At 46.6% G+C, this 23,393-nt stretch overlaps 1 pseudogene; it reads right to left on the bottom strand.

Annotated features, from left to right (window-relative positions):
- Positions 1-17,771: 17,771 nt before the first annotated feature.
- LOC119841994 lies at positions 17,772-18,702 on the bottom strand (annotated as a pseudogene).
- Positions 18,703-23,393: the final 4,691 nt, after the last annotated feature.

Raw genomic sequence — 23,393 nt, 5'->3', positions numbered from 1 at the left:
TAGTGATGTTGAAGACTCACCGGCATGGTGCCTCCTGCTAGTCGTCTGAGAATTAGATGTTCACCAGCCTTGGAGCACCCTCTGCTGGCCGATGTCTCACTTGCCGCTGACACCCATGTCCCTCCCGGACCCCAATGCCCCTTTACCTTGGGGTGCTGCCTCCAGGGGAACTCCCAACCCTCTATCCCCACCTTGCCTCAGTGACTACTGCCAGGCAGCACCTAGTCCCCGCTTACTGGGGCAGACTGAAGTCTATAATGGCCACTGATCACTGGCAAGGGGGGTTTGGACCATCAGCCTCTGCCTGTCCCCGGACTGCACCTTTGCAATCGCAGTACCTGTTCTAGGCCCTGCACAAGGCCTGAAGCCTGGGAAGTTGCCAGGCTGGAGCTCCCCAGCTGCTTTTGCCTTTCCCCAGCCCTGCTCTGCTCTGCTCTGCACCTGGTACCCTGTGGTCCCAGGCAGCCAGGTCCTTCTCCCTCAAGAGCTAGAGAGAGATTCACTCAGCTCCTGGCTCCCAGCCCTTTTATTGGGCCATCTCTGACTTCACTGGGGTGTGGCCCCAGCTGTGGCTGCTTCCCCACTCAGTCCAGGCTTTTTGCTCCGGAGTGGGGTAACTTCCCCGCTACACCCTGTCTGTGTATGGCTGTGTAAGTGCAAGACCTGGAGTGGATTGCAGCTTCTCACAGCCTCACAACATGAGAGGGGGCTCATCGTGGTATGCCAGAGAGCTTTGTGGTACCCCAGTTCCAGGTTGCACCCTGCAGAAGTCCTTCATACCCACCCAATGAACAGGTCCTACTAGATTTGCAGATGACACTAAACTGGGGGGAGAGGTAGATACACTGGAGGGTAGGGATAGGATACAAACGGCCCTAGACAAATTAGAGCATTGGGCCAAAAGAAATCTGATGAGGTTCAACAAGGACATTGCAGAGTCCTGCACTTAGGACGGAAGAATCCCAGGCATTGCTACAGACTAGCGACCGAATGGCTCGGCAGCAGTTCTGCAGAAAAGGACCTAGGGGTTACAGTGGACAAGAAGCTGGATATGAGTCAGCAGTGTGCCCTTGTTGTCAAGAAGGCCAATGGCATTTTGGGATGTATAAGTAGGGGCATTGCCAGCAGATCGAGGGACGTATCATTCCCCTCTATTCGACATTGGTGAGGCCTCATCTGGAGTACTGTGTCCAGTTTTGGGCCCCACACTACAAGAAGGATGTGGAAAAATTGGAAAACGTCCAATGGAGGGCACAAAAATAATTAGAGGACTGGAACACATGACTTATGAGGAGAGGCTGAGGGAACGGGGATTGTTTAGTCTGCAGAAGAGAAGAATGAGGGGGGATTTGATAGCTGCTTTCAACTACCTGAAAGGGGGTTCCAAAGAGGATGGAGCTCGGCTGTTCTCAGTGGTAGCAGATGACAGAACAAGGAGCAATGGTCTCAAGTTGCAGTGGGGGAGGTCTAGGTTGGATATTAGGAAAAACTTTTTCACTAGGAGGGTGGTGAAGCACTGGAATGGGTTATCTAGGGAGGTGGTGGAATCTCCATCCTTAGAAGATTTTAAGGTCAGGCTTGAGAAAGCCCTGGCTGGGATGATTTAGTAGGGGATTGGTCCTGCTTTGAGTAGGGGGTTGGACTAGATGACCTCCTGAGGTCCCTTCCAACCCTGATATTCTATGATATTATGATTCTATGATTGTGAGTTTATTTCCCGTTTGTTTTACACACAGTTACTGATGGAGAGACCATTGTTATGGCCAGGAAGTCAGGACTCCTGGGTTCTATCTGTTATTCTCTGTGTTACTTTGGCCAACTTATGTCTCTATGGGTATAATGCGGATATGTATATGTTCATAGTGACTTTGTTTTCCTAGGTGTTTTGAAGATCCTTCAATGAAAGTTTATTCCCTTTATGATGATAATTACTGATGAGAATTACTGAACTCTGATCCCTGACCGACAGCCCCATGTGCCTGCAGAAAATATTCATGTCTCCCCTCAGTCATCTTTCTCCAGATCTGTCTATCTGCTATTTAGCTATCCTAGGCATTATCCCTAGTTTTCTTAGTAATCAACTATAATTTTTAAATATACACAGAGAATAGCTATTTCCTCTCTCGCTCAGCACAGAGCCCAAGGGGTCTCAACTCCCTCTGGGAAAGTCACTTAAAAATTGTTTACTGCTAACAGTGGATAACAAACACAGAAGCTTGGACCTGGAAAGGGAGTCCTTGGCACAGAGCCTCATCTCTCTTTGGGGAGGTCCATTAATTACTGTTTACTCCTAATAAAGGATAAACATTACAGAAGCACAGAATTGGAAATAGAGACATTGGCTAGAGTGGCTCCAGTGTCCATCCTGTTTACATCCAGATGCCACTTCTCCCATAGAGGCTGAGCAGACCCCCTGGGATTGCATACAGCTGATTTATAAATAGTGCACACTCCTGTTTCAGCTATTGGCATGGGATGATGTTGCAGATGCCAGGGTGAGAGAAGTGTGGGACACAGCCTCTGGAGGGGGATTCCCAGGGAAGATGCTTCCATCTCAGAAATCACAGGTACCATCTCTTTTCTGTCGGACAAACGCAATGCAAGGTGCACACAATGGGACAGAGAATAGGTCTGTAATCATTTCCACTCCGCACAGGCATTAAACATCCCAGGTCCCTTATCCACAGGGGATGAGTTTGCTCCAGTATCATGGGCCAAAAAGTCCCTCTTTCCTGTGCCTCCCCACCTGACAGTCTCTAGCACTGAGGTGGCTGCATTTCAGTGACACAGGGGATCCTTCAGGATTAAAGATGTTAGTAAATGTGAACTCTTTCCCCTGCTCCAACTCACCACTCCCCTGCTTATGCATCCTAATATCACATTTGTCCTTTTGGCCACAGAATCACATTGGGAGCTCACAATGAGTTGGTTTCCACAGTGACCAAGAAACCCATTTCAGAGTCCCTGCGTTCCATAATATGGTGCCCTAGTCATAGAATCATAGAAGATTAGGTTTGGAAGAGACCTCAGCAGATCGTCTAGTCCAACCTCCCGGTCAAAGCAGGAACAACACAAACTAAATCATCCCAGCCAGGGCTTGGTCAAGCCAGTCCTTAAAAACCTCTAAGGATGAAGATTCCACCACCTCCCTAGGTAACACATTCCAGTGCTTCACCACCCTCCTAGTGAAATAGCGTTTCCTAATATCCAACCTAAACCTCCCCCATTGCAACTTGAGTCCTTGTTCTGTCATCTGCCACCACCGAGAACAGCCGAGCTCCATCCTCCTTGGAACCCCCATTCGGGTAGTTCAAAGCAGCTATCAAGTCCCCCCTCACTCCTCTCTTCTACAGACTAAACAAGCCCAGTTCCCTCAGCCTCTCCTCGTAAGTCATGTGTCACAGCCCCCTGATCATTTTCATTCCCCTCTGCTGGACTCTCTCCAATTTGTCCAGATCCTTTCTGTAGTGGGGGGCCCAAAATTGCATGCAATACTCCAGATGTGGCTGCACCAGTGCTGAATAGAGGGGAATAATCACTTCCCTCGATCTGCTGGCAATGCTCCTACTAATGTAGCACAATGTGCCTTTAGCCTTCTTGGCAATGAAGCACACTGATGACTCATATCTAATTTCTCATCCACTGTAATCCCCAGGTCCTTTTCTGTAGAGCTGCTGCTTATCCAGTTGATCCCCAGTCTGTAGCGGTGCATGGGATTCTTCCGTCCTAAGTGCAGGACTCTGCACTTGTCCTCATTGAACCTCATCAGATTTCTTTTAGCCCAATCCTCCAATTTGTCTAGGTCACTCTGGACCCTATCCCTACCCTACAATGTATTTACCTCTTCCCCCAGCTTAATGTCATCTGCGAACTTGCTGAGGGTGCAATCCATCCCATCATCCAGATCATTAATAAAGTTGTTGAACAGAAATGCCCAGGTCTTTTCCCTGAGGTGTGTTCTAGTTGGGATGTTTTCTTTTCCTCTGGCACATCTTGGCAAAGGTTTGGTTTTTTTCCACTCTCAGATTTTGAGCAACCAGGTTAGTGGGGAAATCCCTACAGCATGGACTCTCTAACCTGGGTTTCATTGCATTAAGGCTATGTTTACACTTTCAGAGGGTTTTTTTCCCTGAAAGTTTGGTCAACGACCAAAAAGCCTTAAAAGAAAATCATTGTTGCACATGCACACTGTCTTTTTCTTTTGGCATAGCGCGTCCACATGAGGGGTGGTGCAGCAACAGTGAGAGCAATGCACTGGGGGTAGCTATCCCACAGTTCATCTCTCCTCCTTGTGCTGATAGGTGTTGTGGGAACGCAGAGCAGAATGCAACACATCATGGGTCCAAGCTGAATGTCCCATGATACATTGCCTTCTGTCCCAGCATTCCATGTTTTTCCATCTCCCGTTCGCGGCGTTTTTAACATCCCTAGTTTTCTACTCAACTTGCCATCCCTCTCTGCAGGCATGGATCCCGCGCTGCTCCCCACTGATCTGCCAGCTGTTAGTAGCACATTGCGAATTGCAGTGGAATCAGTCTTGAAGTTGCAAAGGCAATAGAAGTTACCGTTGCCTGAAATGCTGTCTGACATGGATAACAGCAGCATTAGATTGCTTTTGGGATTCACAGAAGAAGTGAACAGGGTGGAACATCACTTTTGGGGTTGGGAAACTGGCACTGAGTGGTGAGATCACATTATTATACAGGTGTAGGATGCGAAGCAGTGGCTTCAGAACTTTAGGATGCTGAAAGGCACCTTCCTGGAACTGTGTGCTGACCTCACCCCATACCTGTGGGGCAAAAACACATGAATGAGAGCTGCCCTCTTGGTGGTGAAGTACTTGGTGATTGCAGAGTGGAAGCTGGAGACACCAGGCTGCTATCAGTCAGTCACAAATCAATTTGGAGTCGGGAAATCAACCATTTGGGCTGTGTTAAGGCAAGTGTGAGGGGCTATTAATCACATCCTGCTGTGAAGGACTGTGACTCTTGGCAATGTGCATGAAATTGTGGATGGCTTTGCAGATATGGGTTTCGCTAACTTCGGAGGGGAGATAGATGTCATGCACCTTCCAATTTTGGTACCAGATCACATTGAGATGGAGTACATCAATTCGAAGGGGTACTTCTCCATGGTTTTGCAACTGCTCATGGATCACCACAAGTGTTTCACTGACTTCAATGCGGGGTGGTCTGGAAAAGGGCAAGACGCATGAATCTTCAGGAACACTGGTGTTTACAAAAAGCTGCCAGCGGGGATCTTCTTTCCAGACAAGAAAATCCCCATAGAGGATATCGATATGCCTATAGTGATCCTGGGTTACCCAGCGTACCCCTTAATGCCATGGCTCATGAAACTGTACATGGGAAACCTGGATAGCAGTAAGGAGCATTTCAACAAGAGGCTGAGTAGGGACAGGATGACCGTGAAATGTGCATTTGGCATATAAAAGGCACGCTGGCAAGGCCTTTATGGCAGGTTAGACTTCAATGAGGATAATATTCCTGTGGTCATAGCCACATGTGCACGTTGTATAAAATTTGTGAAGGAAAGGGCAAAAAGTTTGTTCAGGAGTGGACTGCTGAGGCAGAACCCTTGGCTGCTGATTTTGAGCTCCAGCTACCAAGGCTATTAGAGGGGCACAACAGGGAGCAATTTGAATCAGTGAAGCGCTGAGGCAACACACTGAAGATGGGAACCAGTAGTGTTTGGTGCTGTGATTGGGATTGTAATGCATAATGAAGTCCAGTTTTGGTTGGGTAGGAAGCAGTTGTGATTGTTCAGGCCCAGGATGCAATGTAAGGAAATGATAAAACTGCTTGTTTGTTAGCTACTGACATCTGCTCTCATAAGTTCCATTGAAACAAATAAAGTGTGATCATTATTGAAATAACTGCTTTCATAGCCAAAAACCCCCTAACACCATGCACTCACACACAGACACACACACGTTCTTGCAGGGGGGGAGGTACCAGGGGAGGGGTGAATTTTAGAGTTAAGAGTAAGTCCAGCTGTCATTCGAAAAGCTGTTTGTGGGGGTGGAGTGTAGGGAAAAGCTTGAAGTCCCAGAAATAGGAAATAGATGTGTGGGTGGAGTTTGAGAAGGGCATGGGAAAGAGCTCTGATTGTGCTGAAGGGGAGGGCAGACATGTATCTTCTCTGTCTGGAGGGTTATGAGGGACTGTAGTATATTGGTTTGCTGCTCCAAAACTTGTATCAGCCTCTCCATTGCATCCCGAGTGCATGCCTCATTTTCTTTTCTTTCCTGCTTGTCGCTTTCCCTCCACAGCCTGCATTCCGTCTTGTCTGTACCAGAGAATTGCAGCACCTGCCAGAACATATCTTCCTTGCTCTGTCTTGGGCACTTTCTTATCCAGCGTAGACGCTCGGCTGGGGTGGAGGGAGTGCCTCCTTTCAAGGATATAGCTAGTGAAGCACAAGTAACAATAAACAGAAGCATTATTGTTAAGTACATGTACATGTAGTGATGCAAGACTCACCTGCACGGCGCCTCCTGTTGGTCAGTCCGGGAATTAGCTCTTGGCACCAGCCTTGGAGAGCCCCCTGCTGGCCGATGTCTTGCCCGCCGCTGGCACCTGTGTCCCTGTCTGGACGCCGGTGCCCTTTATCTCAGAGTTCTGCCCACTGCAGTAACCCACAGATCTGGGTCTCCCCTCCCTGGGGAACCCCCAATCCCCTATCCCCTCCTTGCCTCAGTGGCTACTGCCAGTCACCATCTAGCCCCCGCTCACTGGGGCAGACTGCAGTCTGTAAACCACCCATCACTGGCAAGGGGGGGTTGGATCTGCTGCTTCTGCCTAGCCCCAGGCTGCACCTTTGCAACCCCAGTACCTGACTTAGGTCCTGCACAAGATCTGAAGCCTGGGAAGTTGCCAGGCTGGAGCTCCCCAGCTCCTTTTGCCTTTCCCCAGCCCTGCTCTGTCTCGGGTCTGTTTTTGCTGACAGCGACTTTGCTGCAAAAGCCTGCTGCTTCAAACTGTCCTTACTGAAAAATGACCAGTGGTTGTCTAAAACATATGGGGGGGGACTTTTTTTTTCACTATACACTACTTTTATAAACAGGTTTTCTGTGTTTTTAATCCTGGGTTGTTTCTGCATGCTCATTTTTTATTAAAAAGAAAAGGAGTACTTGTGGCACCTTAGAGACTAGTCTCTAAGGTGCCACAAGTACTCCTTTTCTTTTTGCGAAAACAGACTAACACGGCTGCTACTCTGAAACCTGTCACTTTTTATTGAAACGCTTCTGCCAAAGGGGCTAAATGAAGGGATGTGTCTTCATATAGGATTGTCTTTTAAAGTGTTTATCCCTTTACAAGACTTAATATAACTTTTACTTGCATTTGTTACAAAGTTTGGGGAAGAAGCAGCCGCCTTATCTCTAATCCACTGACTCACAGAGGTTGTTTTTGCTAACAATGGCTTTGCTAAAAAAAGCCTGTTTCAAATTGTGCTTGCTAAAAAATAACCCATATTAGCCTAAAACATAGGGGAAAACTTTTAAAAATTGTTTGTTACTACAAAGGTATGGCTTTAACTTTTATTAAAGCCTCTGTGTAAAAGGGCTACATGGCGGGGAAAATACTTGGGGTCTGGTTTTTTTATATAAGAATAAAACAGTTAAAATTGTAGGGGTGGAGAAGAAAGAAAGAAAGAAAGAAAGAAAGAAAGAAAGAAAGAAAGAAAGAAAGAAAGAAAGAAGGGAATTGGCTCTTGTTTAAAATCATGGGACTACAGGATTGGTTCAGGAAAATGAATTCTAGGATGCTGCTGTAGAACAACCTCTGATTGGTCCAATCCAAAGGCAGTCAAAATAAGTCTGAGGGGATCTAACCCTGGAAAACTGGTTAATTTGCCAAAAAACTGGAAGGATAAGAGTGCTTTCTCTCTCTCTCTCTCTGATTCAACCACATGCTGTCTATCTTTGCCCTTTGCAAAAGGGGCTTTCTTTTCCCTTTTCTTGCCGTGTTCTTTCTTTTAACCTCTATGTTTCTTTTTTATTTAACTCTTTTTTTCTTAACCTACCTTTGTATTTAATAGTTTAAATGCTTTTCTATTCACTTTTTTACCATGTGCTTACTAAACTGTAAATTTAGTCTTTTTTGCTATTTGTTTTCTTAAACTTAGCTTTTAATATTATTTAATGTTTTTAAGTGCTCTTTTCTTTACCTACCCTGATAGTTAGTAGTTTAAATTTGTTTTTCTTAGCCACCCTTTATAGTTTTTACCATGTGCTTACTAAACAGGCTCTGCATTCGTAAATTTCTTTTTAAACCTAGTTTGCAATATTATTGTTTTTAAATACTCTTTTCTTAACCTTCCCTGATAGTTAATACACTTTTGCATTTATTTCAAAATTTTCTATTCTTTCATAACATGCCAAACTAGGCCTTTACAATCATCAGTCAATTGTTTAATAACTTGCCTCTCTTTTTTCAAACTAACCCTTTAAAAACAAAAATCTCATTTTCTTTCAGTTCTCTTTCGATTCTTTAATAACATGCCAAACGAGGCCTTTACAATCATGTCTTCTTACTCAACCTCACCAAATAACTTTTCTTTCCTCTAAACCTTACCAAACTTTCTTTTTTAATCTTTAAACTTTCTCACTCTGTTCTTTCAACCTTTTTCTCTAAACGTATCAAAGCACAAACACACACAAGACTCCTCCTATTCAAACATAAGAATTTTTTTTCAAAATGGCCCATGGAACCAAACTTCGATGCCAACGGAAATGGGGATGAAGGGTGGGACATAAGCCCTAAATGGGGTGTGGAAACCTGTCAAAAATGTATGGTGATGAATGCTATCGAGTGGTATACTACTTATATGGAGATTCCCCCATTACTATTGAGGTTTTTTAAAAAAATTTATAGCCTCTCAAATCTCCCTGAACATTTCACAGTATTTATCACCACCCTAGTCAGGTGGTCAGTAGTATATATCCCTACTGCTATATTCTTCTTATCCAAGCATGGAATTACTGCTCATAAGGATTTTATGGTACAGTTTGGTTCATTTAAGATTTTTACTTCATTTGATTCTCCCCTTTCACATATAGTGCCACTCCCCTACCAGCACAATCTGTTCTATTCTTCTGATATATTTTGTACCCTGGTATTACTGTATTCCATTGACTATCCTCATTCCACCAACTTTCTGTGATGCCTGTTATATTAATATCCTAACTTAATACAAGGCACTCTATTTCACCCATCCTATTATTTTCACATCTAGCATTTGTGTATAAGGACTTTAAAATATTGTCACTTTTAAACTGTCTGCCATTGCATAATGTTATTTAATGGCTTCCTTTTCTGTTTTCTTATCAGATCCTGCCAATATTTTATCGCCTTCCAGCATCTCTTCCTTACTAAGACAAAGAGAATCTCCATTAACCAATCCTCCCCTAAGGGATGTCTCTTTCCAGACCACATGCTCCTCCATACCTCTTGGCTTTTCCCCAGCCCTTAGTTTAAAACTGCTATATGACCTTGTCATTTTAAATGCCAGTAATCTGGTTCCATATTGGTTTAGGTGGAACCCATCTTTCTTGTATAGGCTCCTCCTTTCCCAAAAGGTTCCCCAGTTCCTAGTAAATATAAACCCTTTCTTCCTACACCATCATCTCATCCATACATTTAAAGACCCTGCCGTTCTGCTTTTCTAAGTGGGCATGTGCATTGAAGTGGAAGCATCTCAGAGAATGTTACCGTAGAGGTCAAGGACTTCAAACTCTTACCTAGTGGCCTAAATTTGGCCTTCAGGACCTCTCTCCTATCCTTCCCTATGTCATTGGTACCTACATATACCACAACCATGGGCTCCTACTCAGCACTACACATAAGTCTATCTAGATGTCTCATGAGATCTTTGCAGCTGGCAGGCAAGTCACCATGCAGTTCTCCTGGTCATCACAAACCCAGCTATCTATGTTTCTAATGATTGAATCCCCTCTAACTATCACCTGTCTCTTCCCAATATGCACATGGAGTTCCCTTCCTCGAAGAAATATCCACAGTGAGAGAGGACACCACGAGATTGTCTGGAAAGAGGGTCCCAACTGCTCCAGTTGAATGTTCTTCTTCTGAGACTTTCAGCCTCCTTGTAATGGTCCCTTGCTCTCCCGCTCGGAGGAAGACCACTCGGGCTAGTCCGGTCTGGCCCGGACCCAAATCTGCAAGACAGCCCAGAGCTGCACAATAGGGCTGGGCAATTAATAGTCCTTGTCAGGCTTTAGCCTGGGTTTGGGTCAAGCAGTCAGCCCTTAAACAGAGTCTATCCAGGCTGGCTGGGGCCTGGGAAGAGCTCAGGGAGCCAGCAAGCAGACAGTCTCTAAGGGTGACCAATAAGAGAAGCTCCTCTGCAGGGCTAGAGCCTCCTTGCACAGGATAGGGGATCAGCCAGCCCAGGGTGGGTTGGCAGGGGGACACTGGCCCACTCTACTCCACTGCTTCCCAGCCCAGGGCCCTGGCCGGGGCAGGATCGGCTGCTCATGCATCGGCGGGGATCCAGCCACAACACGCTGACTGGGCCACCTCTGGCTCTGCAGCTGGCTGCTTCAGGGATGCCCCTGAGCCACTTCCTGCCACTCCTGGGTTCAGTACCTCTAGCCTCCAGGCCTCTTCTGGCTCCTTGGGTTAGATGGCAGCAGGTACTCTGGGCCAGTCCTCATCGGTGCCTGTAGATTGGGCCCTGCCTGGTGAGGGTTGCTCTCGGGGATGCAGCCAAACTGGCAGAGCGTCCTTCTCCTCCACAGCCTCTCCTGCAACTGTGCTGCAGGGCCGTCCTCTTATACTTCCGGCCACACCCCGGTACTCCTAGTGAGGGGGGCAGGGCAATCAGGCTCCACCCTCCAAGGGACACGTAATGGTCCCTCGCTCTCCTGCTCAGAGGGAGACCACTCGGGCTCACTACACTCCTCAACAGCACAGAGGCTGTCAGACTGGGTGGGGGAACCATTTTTCTCTGTCCCAGAAAGTCTCATCTATGTACCTCTCTGTCTTCCCTATCTCCTCCATCTCAGACACTCTGGTCTCCAAAGCCTGTTCACAGTCCTTAAACTCTCTCTTTCGATTTGTAACTCACCCCCACACAGACATGCCTCCCTCTCTCTGTCACTTCTAAGTCCTTGGCCATTACCAACTAGAAGCCAGCAGCTGTGGCAGCCTAAAGTCTAGCCTATTTGCTTGCCTATATATCTTTTCTTATAAGTTTCTTTTTTTCTTATGGGCTTAATCATTTGTTTTCTTAATAATTTTACAGATTTAGATTAGAGTAGATTTCACCTGTAACACAAGAGACCTGCAGACCACATCCTGTATGTTGAGCTAAAGCAGTGAGCATGTATGAAAAGATGTGGAGAAAAGTGCAGCCAGAACCTCCTGTGGAAGTTGTGGAGGAGTTGGAATAGGGGCTGCAACCTTGTGCATTCTACAGAGGCGTGTGCCAGGGTCTACCTCATGCCACAAAATGGCAGGCATCTGTAATGGAGCTGAACTGTGTCATGTACGTGCCTGTGCTCATGGCTCCATGAAGGATCCACCAACTGATATCCCTGGTTGGCCATGGGACAAGGGTGGAGTACTGTCTGGCCCACCAGGGTTCCTCACCCTCCAAAGGTGGTACTCAGTCCCACCACTTGGTATCAGAGCATCTGAGGAAGTAAAGCATATGGAGCATGAGAATGTGAACTTATTCCCTCAGTGGAATTTAGAAATGAACTGGCTGCAGGGTTTGCAGCTGACTGGGGTTATGAAAGGGAGGAGGCCAGGGTGACTGATGAGACAGGAATCCAATCAAGGATTCCAGAGGTCTTGGGGTGAGGGGTCAAGGGGGAGCACCCTCTTGTAAGCCCCGTTCAAGGAAAAGCTGCGCAGTAAGCAATAAGGTGGCCCCCATACTCCTCCTGGAGTATGCGCAGTGGGATCTGAAGGCTGAAGTGCCCCAGGTGAGCTCCGAGATGAAAGAGGCCATCATAGCCACTGAGTGGTGGGCCGAAAACTGGGCCGGTTGAATGCTGGAGGAGCAGGCCTGGGCAAGGTGAAAACAAAATACATACATGCAATCCAACCAGGAGTAGCATAACCGATCGACCTCTCCCTGGACATAGGTAAAGGTGGAATTGTCATCCGGGTGTTGGTCATGCCAGTCATCCACCAGGGAGTGATGACTGACCATCTCTCTGAGGATGCCTTCAGAGGCCTGGCTGCTCTCGATCCCTGAGTGATTCTGGTCCTCAAAGATGGTATTAAAATCCCCACCCAGCCCTGGCACTAGTGAGGATCCTAAGTGCTCAGGGAGGCAGACACCTGTTGATAGAAACACACCCACTCCGAGCCTGAGTTCAGGGGGTAGACATTGAACAGATTCAACGTCAGCCTCTCCACACAGGCCTGGAGGTGCAGCAGGCGACCTGGGATGACCTCGTCAACTCCCAGCATCTCAGGCTGTAGGTCAGGGGAGAACAACCCCAGCCACATGAGCTCTGAGGTGTCTAAAATATACCCAGTGCCCCCACTCCATCCTCCAGCTAGTCTCGGTGGCTAGATCCTTGTGGGTTTCCTGCAGGCAAACCACAGAGTACCCTATGTCACAAAGCAAGGAGAGCACCTGGCAACTCTGGAGACCCACGCCCTAGAGCCTGTGGAGTTCAGTGTTGAAAAGTGTTGTGGGTTGGCCACATTCTGAGGGCTGAGGAGGATCCCCGTGGGGAGGAGGATCCCTAACCGGCCTTGCAACATTCACTGACCAACCTAAAAGGCTTGTCACAGAAGTTGTCTGGGGGGAGAAAGCAGAAGGAGACTCCGCTGGTTGGGAGGCATGAGATGCGATGTCCTGAGGTTGGGGGTTCCACGACCACCACTCCCAAGAGGAGAAGGCGGGTGGTGGTGGTCGGGGACTCTCTCCTCCGGGGGACTGAGTCATCTATCTGCCGCCCTGACCGGGAAAACCGAGAAGTCTGCTGCTTGCCAGGGGCTAAGATTCGTGATGTGACGGAGAGACTGCCGAGACTCATCAAGCCCTTGGATCGCTACCCCTTCCTGCTTCTCCACGTGGGCACCAATGATACTGCCAAGAATGACCTTGAGCGGATCACTGCGGACTACGTGGCTCTGGGAAGAAGGATAAAGGAGTTGGAGGCGCAAGTGGTGTTCTCGTCCATCCTCCCCGTGGAAGGAAAAGGCCTGGGTAGGGACCGTCGAATCGTGGAGGTCAACGAATGGCTACGCAGGTGGTGTCGGAGAGAAGGCTTTGGATTCTTTGACCATGGGATGGTGTTCCATGAAGGAGGAGTGCTGGGCAGAGACGGGCTCCATCTTACGAAGAGAGGGAAGAACATCTTTGCCAGCAGGCTGGCTAACCTAGTGAGGAGGGCTTTAAACTAGGTTCACCGGGGGAAGGAGACCAAAGCCCTGAGGTAAGTGGGAAAGCGGGATACCGGGAGGAAGCACAGGCAGGAATGTCTGAGAGGGGAGGGCTCCTGCCTCATACTGGGAATGAGGGGCGATCAACAGGTTATCTCAAGTGCTTATATACAAATGCACAAAGCCTTGGAAACAAGCAGGGAGAACTGGAGGTCCTGGTGATGTCAAGGAATTATGACGTGATTGGAATAACAGAGACTTGGTGGGATAACTCACATGACTGGAGTACAGTCATGGATGGTTATAAACTGTTCAGGAAGGACAGGCAGGGCAGAAAAGGTGGGGGAGTAGCACTGTATGTAAGGGAGCAGTATGACTGCTCAGAGCTCCGGTACGAAACTGTGGAAAAACCTGAGTGTCTCTGGATTAAGTTTAGAAGTGTGTGCAACAAGAGTGATGTCATGGTGGGAGTCTGCTATAGACCACCGGACCAGGGGGATGAGGTGGATGAGGCTTTCTTCCGGCAACTCACGGAAGCTACTAGATCGCATGCCCTGATTCTCATGGGTGACTTTAATTTTCCTGATATCTGCTGGGAGAGCAATACAGCGGTGCATAGACAATCCAGGAAGTTTTTGGAAAGCGTAGGGGACAATTTCCTGGTGCAAGTGCTAGGGGAGCCAACTAGGGGGAGCGCTTTTCTTGACCTGCTGCTCACAAACCGGGTAGAATTAGTGGGGGAAGCAAAAGTGGATGGGAATCTGGGAGGCAGTGACCATGAGTTGGTTGAGTTCAGGATCCTGACGCAGGGAAGAAAGGTAAGCAGCAGGATACGGACCCTGGACTTCAGGAAAGCAGACTTTGACTCCCTCAGGGAACAGATGGCCAGGATCCCCTGGGGGACTAACATGAAAGGGAAGGGAGTCCAGGAGAGCTGGCTGTATTTCAAGGAATCCCTGTTGAGGTTACAGGGACAAACCATCCCGATGAGTCGAAAGAATAGTAAATATGGCAGGCGACCAGCTTGGCTTAATGGTGAAATCCTAGCGGATCTTAAACATAAAAAAGAAGCTTACAAGAAGTGGAAGGTTGGACATATGACCAGGGAAGAGTATAAAAATATTGCTCGGGCATGTAGGAAAGATATCAGGAGGGCCAAATCGCACCTGGAGCTGCAGCTAGCAAGAGATGTCAAGAGTAACAAGAAGGGTTTCTTCAGGTATGTTGGCAACAAGAAGAAAGCCAAGGAAAGTGTGGGCCCCTTACTGAATGAGGGAGGCAAGCTAGTGACAGAGGATGTGGAAAAAGCTAATGTACTCAATGCTTTTTTTGCCTCTGTTTTCACTAACAAGGTCAGCTCCCAGACTGCTGTGCTGGGCATCACAAAATGGGGAAGAGATGGCCAGCCCTCTGTAGAGATAGAGGTGGTTAGGGACTATTTAGAAAAGCTGGACGTGCACAAGTCCATGGGGCTGGACGAATTGCATCCGAGAGTGCTGAAGGAATTGGCGGCTGTGATTGCAGAGCCCTTGGCCATTATCTTTGAAAACTCGTGGCGAACGGGGGAAGTCCCGGATGACTGGAAAAAGGCTAATGTAGTGCCCATCTTTAAAAAAGGGAAGAAGGAGGATCCTGGGAACTACAGGCCGGTCAGCCTCACCTCAGTCCCTGGAAAAATCATGGAGCAGGTCCTCAAAGAATCAATCCTGAAGCACTTAGAGGAGAGGAAAGTGATCAGGAACAGTCAGCATGGATTCACCAAGGGAAGGTCATGCCTGACTAATCTAATCGCCTTTTATGATGAGATTACTGGTTCTGTGGATGAAGGGAAAGCAGTGGATGTATTGTTTCTTGACTTTAGCAAAGCTTTTGACACGGTCTCCCACAGCATTCTTGTCAGCAAGTTAAGGAAGTATGGGCCGGATGAATGCACTATAAGGTGGGTAGAAAGCTGGCTAGATTGTCGGGCTCAACGGGTAGTGATCAATGGCTCCATGTCTAGTTGGCAGCCGGTGTCAAGTGGAGTGCCCCAGGGGTCGGTCCTGGGGCCCGTTTTGTTCTATATCTTCCTAAATGATCTGGAGGATGGTGTGGATTGCACTCTCAGCAAATTTGCGGATGATACTAAACTGGGAGGAGTGGTAGATACGCTGGAGGGGAGGGATAGGATACAGAAGGACCTAGACAAATTGGAGGATTGGGCCAAGAGAAATCTAATGAGGTTCAATAAGGATAAGTGCAGGGTCCTGCACTTAGGATGGAAGAATCCAATGCACCGCTACAGACTAGGGACCGAATGGCTCGGCAGCAGTTCTGCGGAAAAGGACCTAGGGGTGACAGTGGACGAGAAGCTGGATATGAGTCAGCAGTGTGCCCTTGTTGCCAAGAAGGCCAATGGCATTTTGGGATGTATAAGTAGGGGCATAGCGAGCAGATCGAGGGACGTGATCGTTCCCCTCTATTCGACACTGGTGAGGCCTCATCTGGAGTACTGTGTCCAGTTTTGGGCCCCACACTACAAGAAGGATGTGGATAAATTGGAAAGAGTACAGCGAAGGGCAACAAAAATGATTAGGGGTCTAGAGCACATGACTTATGAGGAGAGGCTGAGGGAGCTGGGATTGTTTAGTCTGCAGAAGAGAAGAATGAGGGGGGATTTGATAGCTGCTTTCAACTACCTGAAAGGGGGTTTCAAAGAGGATGGCTCTAGACTGTTCTCAATGGTAGCAGATGACAGAACGAGGAGTAATGGTCTCAAGTTGCAATGGGGGAGGTTTAGATTGGATATTAGGAAAAACTTTTTCACTATGAGGGTGGTGAAACACTGGAATGCGTTACCTAGGGAGGTGGTAGAATCTCCTTCCTTAGAGGTTTTTAAGGTCAGGCTTGACAAAGCCCTGGCTAGGATGATTTAACTGGGACTTGGTCCTGCTTTGAGCAGGGGGTTGGACTAGATGACCTTCTGGGGTCCCTTCCAACCCTGATATTCTATGATTCTATGATTCTAAGTTGCGGGCCCACAGGTTGACCAAGATGTCTTGCCTCCCAGTTCCCCTCCACTCCTCCAAAACAGCCCTCATGGCCCAGATGATGAGATGGATGTCTCTCCTGGAGACAACGCTGGAGAAAGAGCTTCACCTTACCCTGGAAATCATAGGTGTCCACCAGAAAATGGTGATGCTCTTCCCACAGCACAGTGGGGGACAAGGTAGTGGACCCATGATTATCCCCTGCCAGGTCCCCGACCCTGTGGCCCATGGAGATGGGCAATGTGGGAGCAGGCCACCAGTGCAGGGACTGTACCGGTGGCACTATACGACCCGTCTCTGTCTCCACAAAAGGTAAAGGAGGTGGAGGAAAGAGAGCAGCCCCTAAAGGGTCAGGGAGGGGAGAGAGAAAAAATGCTTCCTGAGGTTCATCCAAGGACAGGGGAAATGAACAACCCCTGGACGGCAGCAGTATGGAAGATGGGGGACAAAAACAAGTAGGGCTTCTCTGCCCTCCATCCCTCCGCAGCTCCTGCCTCCGCTCTGTGGCTGCAGCCAGGGGTCAGGGCGGCCTGAGCTGAGGGCTTCTGTCACTCCAGCTGGGGCAACCTGGGCTCTTCCCCTCCCCCATGTCTCCTACTGGGGCTGGAGGCTTGAACTCCTGCCAGATAAACCTGACGCACCCCAGGCTCGGGGCTGCTGCCCCCTTCTGCCGAGCTGCTTCACACGAATCACATGAGGATTCCCATGTTCTGTTCATTCCCTCTGAAGCACCTGGCACTTGTCGGAAGCCAGGCTACTGGGCTACATGGACCATTGGTTTTACCCAGTGTGGCCATTCTGGTCTTCTCATTTAGACCCCAGATCTATCTGCCTCCTGCTGTGACACACTGTACCCCACTCCCCTCCCAGAGCTGAGATACATCCCAGGAGTCCTGATGGGGTCTCTCTCTCCACAGAGGTAGTAGCAAAGTAAGAATAGACATTAACATTTTAACACTAACCACAGTCCCTTAATTAACTTGCCATAAGATGTGAGAACATATTGATTTTAGAGATGAGTGGGTCACATCTGACAAGGGGAGGGGAAGACAAGAGCAAGTGACAGTGGCAGGGATTTGGGAAAAAGACATACAGCAGGGGCGAGACTTGACAGAAGGGATGGGTCAAGATTGCAATTACAGGGATCCAGCTACTGGCAATAAGAAAGGTGTCAACCCAGTGTAGCGTACACAGACTGATTCCCCAGTTTATCACATTGGCAGAGCCCAGTAAGGTCAGGAAGGGATTTAATGTCTTTGTCTGTCCAGTAAGTGATTCAGGAAAGGTGCCCAGGGCCACGCACCAGACAGCTCTGAATGGACCTCGGAGTGAGGGCCAGAGCATAAGAAGTAAATATTTAGGTCTCTTTATGAGTAAAGAGCTGCAGCAGCCTGCCCTGGGTCTGTTTGGTCCTCAACCCATAAATAATGGGATCTAGCATGGGGGGAACCAGCTGGTACACACTGGCAATGAGAATGAGGAAATACAGTGGCACATTGTGGCCAAACCGGTACGAGAGAGGAGAAGAAATCTGGGATGTACAAAGCTGAGATGGCACAAAGGTGAGAGATGCAGATTCCAAAAGTTTTGAGCCAGGCATCCTTTGTGGGGAGGCGAAAGATGGCCCGGAGGATCAGAATATAGGACACAGCAATAAAAAACACATCCATTCCGATCTCAGAGAAAAGATCGAACAGCCCATAGTAACTACTGATGCTTATGTCAGTGCAGGCCAGCTTCACCACAGCTATGTGCCGACAAAAGAAGTGGGGGATGATGTTGGTTCTGCAATATGGCCACTGCCTTGCCAGGAAGGGGTATGGAAATGCAAGTAAGCCACTGCGCAGCACCATGGCCACCACAGAGTTTGTCAGGATGGTGGAATGTCTCAGAGGATTGCAGATGGCCACGTAGCGATCCAAAACCATGGCCACAAGGATTCCAGACTCCATCCCTGAGAAGGAGTGAATGAAGTACATCTGGGTGAGGCAGGCACTGAAACTGATCTCCCTGGAATTGAACCAGAAGATGCTCAGTATTTTGGGTAGGGTGGATGTGGACATGACCAGGTCAGTGACAGCCAGCATGCAGAGGAAATAGTACATGGGGACATGGAGGCTCGGCTCCCTCTTCACGATGAACAGTATGGTGAAGTTCCCCAAGACAGCTATGGCGTACATAGCACAGAAGGGAATGGAGATCCAGATATGGGCTGCCTCTAGGCCAGGAATGCCAAGAAGGATGAAGGTGGAGGGGCTGGTGAAGTTGGTTGTGTTCAGATCTGACATGGAGTAGGGGAGAAAATGTCCAACTCTGATGCATAAGTGTGTCTCCTGCATTTACCTTATGCTCCCTGATTTTCTGTGTGTTCCTAGGGTCTCAGGTAATGGTCGTAGTCTAAATGCCTGAATGGAGAGACAATGTTAATATGAAACACTGCATGCACTACTGGAAGCTGTTCTCATTGGAGAAGCAGATTGATTGCTCTTCACACACTGAAAAATTACATTTTCATTATTTAGAGAAAATAACTATGAACAATAACCCTACTAAATCCAGTTCCATATTTTGTGGTGCTCCCTGCATTAATAGTTCCTACACTTTGCAGTGGGATATCCCTAAGAGGCACCAGCAGGAAACACAAGTGTGGATACTGGTTATCTATCATTATCTCAGGCAATGAGAGCCAGTAGAGGGATTCCAGACCTTAGGGGGTTCCCCATTCATTCAGTTGCTCAAAATCTCAGAGGGGAAAAAACAAACTTTTGGGAAGACATGTACTGAGAAATTCTTTGATAAAAGTTTATTAGGAAGTGGAAAACTCATGATTCTACTGTCAACAAAGTGAACAAGTTTGGGTGAAAACTCAGTTCAGTGGTAAAGTGAAGGCAGCAATTGAAGAGGTGGGAAGTAATATGTAACATAGAGGGAAAAGGGAAAATAGAGAGCCAAGAATAGAAGTTAAGAAAATTGGTAAGTGACATTAAGTCATCAGGGAAAACTCCATGTTTGGCAGGGTTATGGTTCATAAAAAGGAGGTTATTAAGTGTATTAACAACAAGAGAAATCCTAGAAAAGTTTTATGTCAATTCCGGTGTTAAATGTAAACTATTAAAAAATAAAGGGAAAGGGGTTTTTTTTAATAAAAGAATTGACAAGGTTAAGAAACAATGGAAAAGCTGGTAATGGATTAGTTAAAAAAAAAAGTCTAGAAATGTAAGTAATGCCAGTCACCAACAGGGTTTATGCAAAATAGATCTTGTCAAATAAACCTGATTTCATCCTTTTATGACAGTACACATTGCTTGATCAAGGGTACACTTTTGGTGGATCAAGGGAACAATGCAGATGAAACATACCTTGATTTCTCAGAGGCATTTGATTTAGAAGGGGAAAATATTGAGTTGGTGAGTTGGAGCAGGGGAAGGATTTTACCTCTGCACGTGGGATTGGTGAAAAAAACTGCATCCAGTTTCTGGGTCCACATTTGAAACAAGATGTTGGAAACTTGGAGAGGGTGCAGAAAAGAGTCACAAAAATGATTGGAGGATGGAGAAAAAGCTGGATCCTTAGACTTGAAGGTGTATATCTCTTTAACTTATCAAAAAGCTGATCAAGCAGAGTATTTCATGGGGAGAAAATCATGGGTAATAATGGGCTCTGTAATGTACCAGAGAAAGGCTGAACAAGACTGAAGGGCTGGAAGCTGAAGCCAGGCAAATTCCACCTCCAAATTAGTGCCAAATAATTAGCACTGAGGGTGATTAACCATAGGGACACACTGAGAAGGGAAGTCTTGGATTCTCCAATTCCCCATCTTGGCAGATCCAGACTGGATGTTTTTCTGGAAGATCTTCTTGAAAGGTTGTTTACACTTAAAATGCTACATCGGTGAGGCAATAGCGCTTCAATATAGACACTGTTTACACAGAGGGAAGGGGTTCTCCCCTCAGCACAGGTAATACCCGAGAGGTGGTAGCTAGGTTGATGGAAGAATTCATCTCATGCTGTCTACACCAGGGCACAGATTATCCAACAAGTTCTTGGAATGTATTGGAGACAATTTTTTGTTCCAGAAGCTGGAGAAAGCTACTAGGAGAGAATCTGTTCTAGACTTCATTTTAACATAGAAGGAGGACCTGGTTTACAATTTGAAAGCAGAAGGCAGCTTGGGGGAAAATGATCATGAAATTATAGAGTTCAGAATTCTAAAGAATGGTAGGAGGGAGAACAGCAAAATAAAGACAATGGATTTCAAGAAGGCAGACTTGAGGAAACTCAGGGAGTGGTAGGTAAGATCTCATGGGAAGCAAGTCTAAGGAGAAAAAGAATAGAAGACAGTTGGCAGTTTTTCAGAGAGACATTAGTAAGGTCACAAGTGAAAATTATCCCACTGCGTAGGAAAGACAGGAAATATGGCAAGAGATCACAATGGCTTAACCAGGAGATCTTGAATGATCTGAAAACCAAGAAAGGATCCTACAAAAAGTGGAAACAAGATCAAAGTACAAAGGAGGAATATAAACAAATAATTCATGTATGTAGGGGCAAAATTAGAAAGGCCAAAGCAAAAAAGATCAAACTAGCTAGAGACATAAAGGGTAACAAGAAATCATTCTACAAATCATAGAATCATAGAATCATAGAATCATAGAATATCAGGGTTGGAAGGGACCCCAGAAGGTCATCTAGTCCAACCCCCTGCTCAAAGCAGGACCAAGTCCCAGTTAAATCATCCCAGCTAGGGCTTTGTCAAGCCTGACCTTAAAAACCTCTAAGGAAGGAGATTCTACCACCTCCCTAGGTAACGCATTCCAGTGTTTCACCACCCTCTTAGTGAAAAAGTTTTTCCTAATATCCAATCTAAACCTCCCCCATTGCAACTTGAGACCATTACTCCTCGTTCTGTCATCTGCTACCATTGAGAACAGTCTAGAGCCATCCTCTTTGAAACCCCCTTTCAGGTAGTTGAAAGCAGCTATCAAATCCCCCCTCATTCTTCTCTTCTGCAGACTAAACAATCCCAGCTCCCTCAGCCTCTCCTCATAAGTCATGTGCTCTAGACCCCTAATCATTTTCGTTGCCCTTCGTTGTACTCTTTCCAATTTATCCACATCCTTCCTGTAGTGTGGGGCCCAAAACTGGACACAGTACTCCAGATCTAATACATTAGAAGCAAGCAGAAAACCATGAACAGGGTAGGTCCATTACTAAATGAAGAGGGAAAAACAATAACAATACATCTGGAAATGGCAGATGTGCTTAATGACTTTCTTGTTTCGGTTTTCACCAAGAAGGTTGGTGGTGTTTGGACACCTAACCTGGAGAATTCCTGTGAAAATGGGGTAGGTTAAGATGCCAAAATAGGGAAAGAACAAGTTAAAAGTTACTTGAACAAGTTAGATATCTTCAAGTCACAGGGCCTGATGAAATGTATCCAAGAATACTCTGAAGGAACTGACTGAGGAGATATCTGAACCATTAGCTATTATCTTTGAAAAGTCATGGAAGACAGGGGAGATTCCGGAAGACTGGGAAAGAGCACATATAGTGCCTATCTATAAAAAGGGAAATAAGGGAAACCCAGGCAATTACGGACCACTCGGCTTAAATTCTGTACCAGGTAAGATAATGGGAGCAAATAATTAAGGAATCAATTTGCAAATGTCTAGAAGATAATAAAGTGATAAGTGATAGCATGGATTTGTCAAGAAGAAAACGTGTCAAACCAACCTGATAGCTTTCTTTGACAGGGTAACGAGACCTGTGAATGGGGGGAAGCAGCAGATGTGGCATATCTAGACATTAGTACACCTTTTGATGCACATGACCTTCTCATTAAGAAACTAGGGAAATACAACCCAGATGGAGCTACTATAATGTGCATGCATAAATGGTTGGATGCCCACTCCCAGACAGTAGTTATCAAAGGTTCATAGTGATGCTGGAAGGGCATAACAAGTGGGGTTCCACAGGGATCAGTTCTGTGTCCTCTTCCTTTCAATGTCTTCATCAACAATTTAGATCATGGCATAGAGAGTATACTTATATAGTTTGCAGATGATACCAAGTTGGGAGGGGTTGCAAGTCTTCGGAGAATTGAACAAACATTCAAAATGATCTGAAAAAACTGAGGAAAACTATGATTAGCGATCTTGAACACATGACTATGTGGGAAGACTGAAAGAGCTAGGTTTGTTTAGTCTTAATAACAGAAAAATGGGGGAAGGGAAGGACATGATAACAGTTTTCAGATACTTAAAAGGTTGTTACAAGGAGGGAGAAAAAGTATTCACCGTAATCTCTGAAGAGAAGATAAGAAGCAATAGACTTAAATTGCAGCAGGGCGGTTTAGGTTGGACATTAGGAAAAATGTTTCAAAAAAGGCAAATGTAATCTTAGGTTATATTAGCAGAGATATAACATGCAAGTCACGGTACGTGATAGTACTCTTCTACTCGGTGCGGGTTAGATCTCAATTTGAGTAATGTGTCAAATTTTGCTCACCAATGTATAGAAAGGATGTAGAGAAACTGGAAAGCAACCTTAGGCAAGTAACAAATGTTATGAAAAGGATGGAATGCAAGCAGTATGAGCAAGCTGAAGGAACCAGTATGTTTATTTTGAAAAGAGGAGATTAATGGGGGACATGATAGGGATCTTCAAATACTTGAAAGGCTGCCATAAAAAGGTGGAGGAAAGTTATTCTGTCTTACCACAGAGGCAGGAGAAGAGGCAATGGGTTCAAATTCCAGCATAGCAGATTTAAATTACATTTCAGGGAAATCTTCCTAACTTTAAGAACAGGAGGCCAATGGAACAGACTCCAAGGGAAGTCATGGAAGCTCCTTCTGTGGAGGTTTTCCAAAGACGTGTGAATAGGCATCAGTCGTAGATGACTAAGACAAAACAAATCCTGCATCATGTCAGGAGGATATACTAGCCGTCCTTTTTGTTCCCTTATAACTCTATGGATCTA

This window comes from Dermochelys coriacea, chromosome 1, assembly GCF_009764565.3.
Source record: "Dermochelys coriacea isolate rDerCor1 chromosome 1, rDerCor1.pri.v4, whole genome shotgun sequence".
Lineage (NCBI taxonomy): Eukaryota > Metazoa > Chordata > Testudines > Dermochelyidae > Dermochelys > Dermochelys coriacea.
Note: the sequence above shows the minus strand (reverse complement) of the source record. Positions and strands in the feature narration are given on the sequence as shown.